The following is an 8,062-nucleotide window of genomic DNA, read 5'->3' as shown; positions in this document are numbered from 1 at the left end:
TTTCCGCTTAGGACACAACTGAGAGTCAGTGTGATGCAGTGGATTTTGGATTAGGAGAGGGATCCAGTTTCAAATTCATTCCTCCCATGGAAGTTTAGAGGATGGTTTAGTAGGACCTTTTTAAAAAAAAAAAATCAATTCAGTTGTGTTCGATTCTCAGAGTGCTTGCACTGGTCCCTACAGTTTTCTTGGCAAACTTTTTAGAATTGATATGTTCTTGCTTCCTCCAGAGGGCTGGAATAGGGTAACTGGCCCAAGGTGACCCAGCTGGCTTTGTACCTGAGGTGGGACTAGAACTCCCTATCTCCCTCTTTCTAGTCAGGGTGATGCAAGTCACTGCATCTGATGCCTTAATCACTATAGCAAACTTAATGCATCTACTTTATCCCAAAGCTATCTACTTCATACATCTAACAATAAGACATTGTAGAAATATTAGTAGTTACTGTTATTCTCATAGGAGCACACTTGGATGGATTTAGGTTTAAATCTACATGGAACCACTCAGCCAAGCAACTGAAAAATGATGACTTATCTAAGCAACCCACTGAACACCAGACATGAAACACAAGAAACTTTCCTTATGTCTCCATCCCATAATAATAATAATTGATTCCATCTTCTTTCCATCCCTTCCATCCCCTGAACTGTTATAATGCAAAGGTGATCGTATGGATGAGTCAAAACCTGAAAGTCAAAAATCTAATTTCAGCTCAGCTACTTGGAGAACAGGATGTTCTCCGCATCTTGCATTAGAAAATGCACTCGCTGAAATAGAACTCAGTTGATCCTTGAACCACATCTGAACTCCCTGACAGACAGGATGCAGAGATGCAGAAGTGCTTACATGCACTGAAATCGCCTGGAATAGATCATGGAATGCGTGTGTATTGTTCCCTGGGCATGAAGAAATTGCTTTATGAAATCGATTTGTATTCTCTTCTCCACAAAATATGATTTTTCCTCACAGATGGGGAAAAAAAGAAGGAAAGGAGGGAGGGAGGGAGGGAGGGAGGGAGGGAGGGAGGGAGGAAGGAAGGAAGGAAGGAAGGAAGGAAGGAAGGAAGGAAGGAAGGATCTCATATCATTTTTTTGTTGTGGGATCAATGCACTTGCACATTGTTGCTCTTATCATGGTGGTTTGGTTGGGTCACCATTATCATATTTTCAGTCATCCCACCAGTGGCTGGACAATTTTACCACTACAGAGCAAAATTAGAAGCTTCTACTGCTTCTAGGTGTCCTAGTCCCATGTTCACTCATAATGGCCCCAATTCCCCTCAGGAAAACATAAATATGTCCCCTGCTTACCGAAGCCTTGTCATATAGACAAGAACGATGATTCCTCAAAGGAGAAATAGGGCAGGAAGAAAACAAAACTCCAATCAGCAGTTTTAAGGTTTTTCCTCCATCTTTCTCTTCTGCAATTCTCCTTTTTTTAGAAGCAAGATTAGTATGAAAATCAATTTCCCACCAAAATTGCCAATTGTTATTTTAAGATATCGAAAGGAGAAACTAGAGCCAGAAATTACCTGCCAAGTGGTCTCCCTCCCAAATTAGAACAGCAATGTGCCCAGTCTGAAATTGTGTTCTTCCTGTTCAAAATTCAGGCATCCTTGAGTACCCATTGAAAGCTTTAATCCTTCAGGGGATGCATACAGATTGCCTCAACTTATAGCCATTCATTTAGCACTGAAGTTACAACGGCACCGAAAAAAAGGGACTTTTGACCATTTTTCACACTTACGACCATTGCAGCCTCTTCATGGTCACATGATCAAAATTTGGCAACCGGCTCATGTTTATGACAGTGTGCCGGGTCATGTCAGGATTCCAGCAATCGCTCGAATTACATCATGATTCTGGAGCCAAACTTCAAAAACCAGATTCTCCAATTGAGCACGTTCACAGGCTGGGTGTCATCATTCACCTTCTCCAATTAAATATATTAAATATATTATTAAATATAAGCTCTGGTATTTTAGTTACAATCTTTTAAAGATAGGATTTGGAATGTACTTTCGATTTCAACGGCTCTTCCAGATTTTCTTCCTCCCGCCCCCCCCCCACTTTTTTTTATGGCAACTACTAAAACAGGCATAGGACTGTTTTATGAGTTGACAACTACCTTTTGGGACCTTCTGACCAGCAAAATCAATGGGGAAGCCAGATTCACTCGACAATTGTATAACTCACTTAACAACTGCTGTGATTCACGTAATATCTGTGGCAAGAAAGGTGGTGCAATGGGACAAAAAAAACCTCACTTAACAACTGTCTTATTTAGCAATAGCAATTTTGGGCTCAACTGCAGTCATTTAGTCAAGAACCACCTGTATTTTCCCAGAAGCTTTTGGCACCGTTTCTCATCCTTTTTAATATCGCTGCCAGCTTATTTGCACTTTCCATCAAGCTTTCCATACCAGCAGTTAGTGAGTCATTCGCTGTTTATATTTCTTTAAAGCACTTACATAGAGAAAATCAATAGATAGGAATAAGACAAAAAGGGGGACATTCCACTGGCATATCTTGCCCAACTCAGAATACATTTAAAAATTGGAGTCTTGGCCATTTTGGTCCATATAGGCTCTGCCCAAGGCCAAAACTGACTTGGAGCAGCATTGAAGCAGTAGGAAAATTACACATAAAGCACTTTTATATTTAGCAGAAGTCCCCCAATTCCCCAAAGCTTTGCTTAATACAATATTGTGTAAAACTTCAAGGTTACTGAACCAAGGAACTAACCCTATTACAATAAACAAGGGTGGATATATAAAATAACAGATGGTGTAAGATAAAATGATTAATCATATGTACTTCTCTTTTCTTGGTATATGTTATTCTCCTTCGTTGGTATAGTTTAATAAAAGTAACGCCCCGGGCTAAGTTGAGGTCATGACATGTATAAAAGTGACTTCTCAGGAAGAGCCAGGGGTTCAGAATTTGCCATTCTAATGCTCTGAACCTTGTGTGCAAATAAAAACCTGTATTCTCCAAACTTTCGTGGTCTTGTATCCTGATTTGGAAGCAAGATTTCCTGCTACAGCATAACAAAAGAATTGCTTGCATATATCAAGCCAAGCATTTCACTGAACACAGATAGTCCTCAACTTGCAGCAGTTCATTTAGTGACCGTTCCAAGTTACAACAGCACTGATGAAAGTGATTTATGACTGTTTTTCACACTTACGACCACTGCAGCAACCCCAAGGTCAGGTGATCAAAATCCAGACCCTTGGCAACTGACTCACATTTATGATGGTTGCAGTGTCACGGGGGTCACAGGATCCTCTTTTGTGACTTTCTGACAAGCAAAGTCAACGGGGAAACTAGATTCACTTAAACAACCGTGTTACTAACTTAACAACAGCTGTCATGCCCCTGTTAAAATCTGACTCGAGAGAGAGGAGGAACAGTCGACAGGGAGTGGGAGTGTGGCTCCGGAGATTGTGGAGGAAACTGGGGAAGGGCACAGGCTGGCTGGGCATTCAGAGGGAGACCCAGGCCCATCCCTTCTTCATCCTAGGGCATGCAGGGAGGAGCAGATAAGGAAGAAACGTGAATGACGTGGTCTACAGGGGAGGAAAGGGCCTTGATCCCCTTCATAGGCTGCAGCTGTGAGCACTATTTAAAAGGACAAACTGTGCATGGGCCAGTGCTGGAAGCAAAGTGTGAAAATATTTCTAGTCTTTCTGTGCTCATCTAAGTTCTGGTGTCCTTCCCAGTATGTGTATTTCGATATCTGTGGACGTCTTCAAGCCCTTATCCTGCCTGGTCTCCTTAATTCTTCAGTGTGGTTTGTGTTGATTTTTTTTCTATTTATAATTTATGTGTATTTTGAGTTTGAACGAAAGTTCTTTCTTTTCGCAACTGTTTGTGGGGAAGGTTTTTTTTCCAGTCAATGATATTTGGACCTTTGAAGCCAAGTTGAAGGAATTAAAGGGACTTCACCTGTTTTTGTGACTTTGTTGCTTTTGTATCCCACCCTGGGTCATCACAACTGCAGTCATTCACTTAACAGGTGTGTGGCAGGAGAGGTCATAAAATGGGGCAAAATTATCTTAACAACTGTTTCACTTAGCAGCAGAAATTTTGGGCTCAAATGTGGTCATAAGTCGAAGGCCACCTACAATCACTTCTGAGAGAAGTGAAATCCGCACATGTGATCTAGAATAAAGCATCACATTAACATGTTAGTGGTTTGTACAGGTGAAAGATAGGAACCCCTTTCTCAGGATGACGAGCTATTTTGTTATTACAGATAATTCTCAACTTATGATTGGTCATTTAATGACCATTCCAAGTTACAATGGCCTTGGAAAAGGGGGCTTTATAGCCCATAAAGCCCTTCAGCCATCTTATCTGCCTTTATGTCTGATTTCCAATTGTCCCACATCCATTTGCAATCTTCTCCTCAGCAAATCAGTGTCTCTGCTTGCTCTCTTGTCTCCAGGGAATGGTTGAAAGAGCCACCCAAGTAGCAGAGAGGAGAAACAAAGCTAAAATCCCAAAGATCACAGCTCTATTCCTGAAGCCCATTGAAGCAGTTGTTTCCACACATGGAGGGGAAATAAGCTTGGCAAGTAGCTCTTTCTCCACATCTGCTTTATGACCTGAGAGTTCCCTTAGCAACCACAACTGGAAGTGCCAGAATTGTAATAGTAGAACAAAGCAGTCATGTGGGCATCTTGCTTAATGACCACTTTTCTCAATGGCCAAGATTCCAGTTCCCAATTGTGCCCATAAGCTGAAGACTACCTGCAACTACTGGTAGTAAATAGATCACCTACAAACCTGGCCCAGGAACAGGTTTCGATGAACATGTCATAATCATATTCATCAGGTAATTTGAAAGTCTGTAAGAAGACATGCAACTCACAGATCATATATTTTAATAATCTAAAAGATTTTCACATTAGAAATTGCGGGTGGAGATGAAAAGAGAGAGACAGATATTTCTGTAGAAGATGAATGCATCACAGCTATTGCCTGTGCAAACAGAAAGAAAGACACGGACTCTTACGGTGTTTAGAAGGAGCTGTTCTTTTTTTCTGGGTTCTGAAATTGTTTCTCAGTCGTCATTGATTGCAATCAACCTAATCAGTGTTCTGAACAAACTTCAATTTATATATTATGAGATCACTGTACTAATAATATAAGGTAATGAATCTGTGGAAAGTAATTTATTCTATCAGTAAATGTTTTGTGTGTATGAAAGTCATTACTTTGCATCCCAGCTCTATTCTCCCTTTGTGTGATTTGTTTCCGTTTTCTTTAACTATTAATTTTGCTTCCCTTTCCTTTAAATATGGTCATGTCAACAGTGAGAAAATAAGGCTCAATCAGAAGCAATGTTTGCTCATTGATATTAAAATGAAGAGCAAACTAGTTACCTATTACAGCAAACAACCGTAATCCTAAGGGCATATCCTGCTACGTAAAATTTTCTGCCACTCACTTTGAAGCTAATGGGTTGGCTACTTGGATGAACAAAACAATAACTTCTTCAGCCTGTTGTTTCCCAGATGTTTAAGACTTCATTTCCCATATTCCCCAGCCAGAGGCCATGATATCTTAGAATTGAAATCCAACACACCTGAATAGTACCAGGTTGAGAAAAGGCTGGTAAAGAAAATGAGATGAGGTATGTCCTCTTAGTCCTTGAATCAAATTAATATGGCTAAAAGGTAGTCCATGTAAGCATGTTAGACCACTAAATAAATATTAGCCATGCCTGGGGGAAGATTATGAAGGGAAGAGAATTTCAGGCCCTTAGTGTATTGCTGAAATTTTAAATTGCACAGAAGCATTAACATGTAACAACATATTATTGTTGTTAAGATTTATATTGCATTTGATTCAAAATGAGTCTTGGGCAGTTCACAAGTAAAACCATAAAAAGCAAGGGAAAATACAATAATAGACAAATTGAAAAACAGTTGGCAAAGATGACAACAACAAAAAATCTGTGAGAGGCTTCATTTCCCTCATGTAAAGAGCCAGGTCTTCAAGGCCCTTTGAAACACCATTCATGTGGGAGTCATCTGGGGAAGATACCTCATCCCAGAGTTGCTATGGAAATGTGTGCTTCTGGGTTCCTAATAGATGACATTGCTTGATTGAAGGAATCCAGAACATGCCAACCCTGCAGATTGAATTGGCTGGCCCCATATTAGATGAGACAGGTGTTATGATTTATGATCATTATTTATTAAAAAAAAGAAGTCTTCATAATAAGTAAGATCGTTTAAAAAGAAAACAGGCAAGTGTCTTTTAGGGAGTGCACCCAGGCATGCCAGTAAATCCCTCTCAAGTAATCCAGCCCCTCACTCATAAAGCACAAGATTCAAGGACAAAGGATAGATAAATATGTAGCTTTATTGCAGATCCCAAGCAATTCTCATGTCAATCAAAATCGATTTCTACTGGGTCTAGGGATCTAGTTCAGATATGTCTCAGGGTTTCCGATCCAGAGTTTTGTTCTCCTGTTCCTTCCACTTTCTGTCTGCTTCTTCCACTGGACTATTGATGACACCAAGCTGTTTTTACAAAAGAGGTTTTACACCTCCTTCTGTAACCTATCTCTGCAAAACAAACCTTGTTTCTGCCTTGCCTGCCCCATCTTTCATGCCACATTTTCTTTTAAATTAAAATTATTTGGCATACTTAATTCATATATTGGTTTATGAATAATCATATGTTATTAAAAATTGGGAAGGTGTTTCTTAAATGGTACTTTTGATTGAGATTCTCACATTGCTAAGCCACAGTTTGGTTTCACTCTGATTTGCTGAATAAGTCAAAGAGGTCTAATTCACAAATAATATTAAACCATAAATCATGGCTTACAAATTGGAATACTGCAGATAATTCATACATTGAATATCTCAAGATAAAACAAAAAAGCCATTAGCACATATGATATATATCTTCAGCCAGAATAGGGAGGTTGTTTTCTAGCATAGAAACATTCTTGAGTGCAATCCACCTACATATTGCTAAAAAAATTAAAAGCTATCAAACAGAATCCCTAGACATATCTTCAAACACGATCTGGCTCTCAGCTAGTAGAAACCATCCCATAAAAACACTGAAAATTGCTTTTGAAATTGAGTTTTGAAAGTGGTGAGAGATCATACAAGGCCTTGTTAGAACTTATATTTTTAAAACCATAATAATACTTATTCAGATTACACCTGATTTAAAAAAAGATAGTTTTAAATAAAATTCAATGACACCATTTGTTTATTAAATTTATGTACTGCCCATCTTGTCTGGAGGCATCCAGAAGCAACAATCAACAGAATGCAGGAAAAAAATATGAAATTCACATACACATACACACACACACACACACACACACACACACACACACACAAACCCTATTAGGAAAGTATCATTTTACTATCCATCAGAAAAGAATGGAAGGAGATGCTAGTTACTGTCTCTTGAGCAATGCACTTCTCTACCTAATTAATCTCCCAAAGTTAGAGCTTTCCCCTCAGCTAGTAATTTCTATTCTCTATATACATTCATTTCATTTCTTGCATTTTTATAAAGCCACTTCCACTACTGTTGTAAACCACCAGCCTTGAGAATCCTCACCCTAATACAGTCTTTCTAGAATCTGGGTCAGCTACCTGATCCCTCTGAGGGAAAACAAATTTCTTTTACACGTGTGCCCGTTGGGAAACAGAGGATTTTGTCATAACCCACAACTAACACCCTTCCTTAGGCGGTTCAGTAGCTTTGCTTCTAATTACATTAGCCTTGATACTCTCATGTGAAAAGCCTCCTTTCTTACCTCCTTATCCAAAATGTCATGATTTAGCTGCAGTAGGAATATCATTGCTGGCTCTTGAGCCATTGAAAGAGCTTGATAGTCTAGAGTTTATTAAGCAAAGCTCATTTACACAACAGAACACTTTAGCCATTTGAACAATGAAAGACTTCTTCACTTAGTATCAGTAACCCAATAGCAATTTTTTAGTAAGTTGGAAAATAAACTTCAATTAGGATTAGGAAACTGCCTTGGCCAATTTAGCCCAGTATTTCTAACTGT

This window comes from Pseudonaja textilis, chromosome 1 (assembly GCF_049901715.1).
Source record: "Pseudonaja textilis isolate UNSWEBS1 chromosome 1, rPseTex1.2, whole genome shotgun sequence".
In the NCBI taxonomy this organism is placed as follows: Eukaryota; Metazoa; Chordata; class Lepidosauria; order Squamata; family Elapidae; genus Pseudonaja; species Pseudonaja textilis.
Note: the sequence above shows the minus strand (reverse complement) of the source record.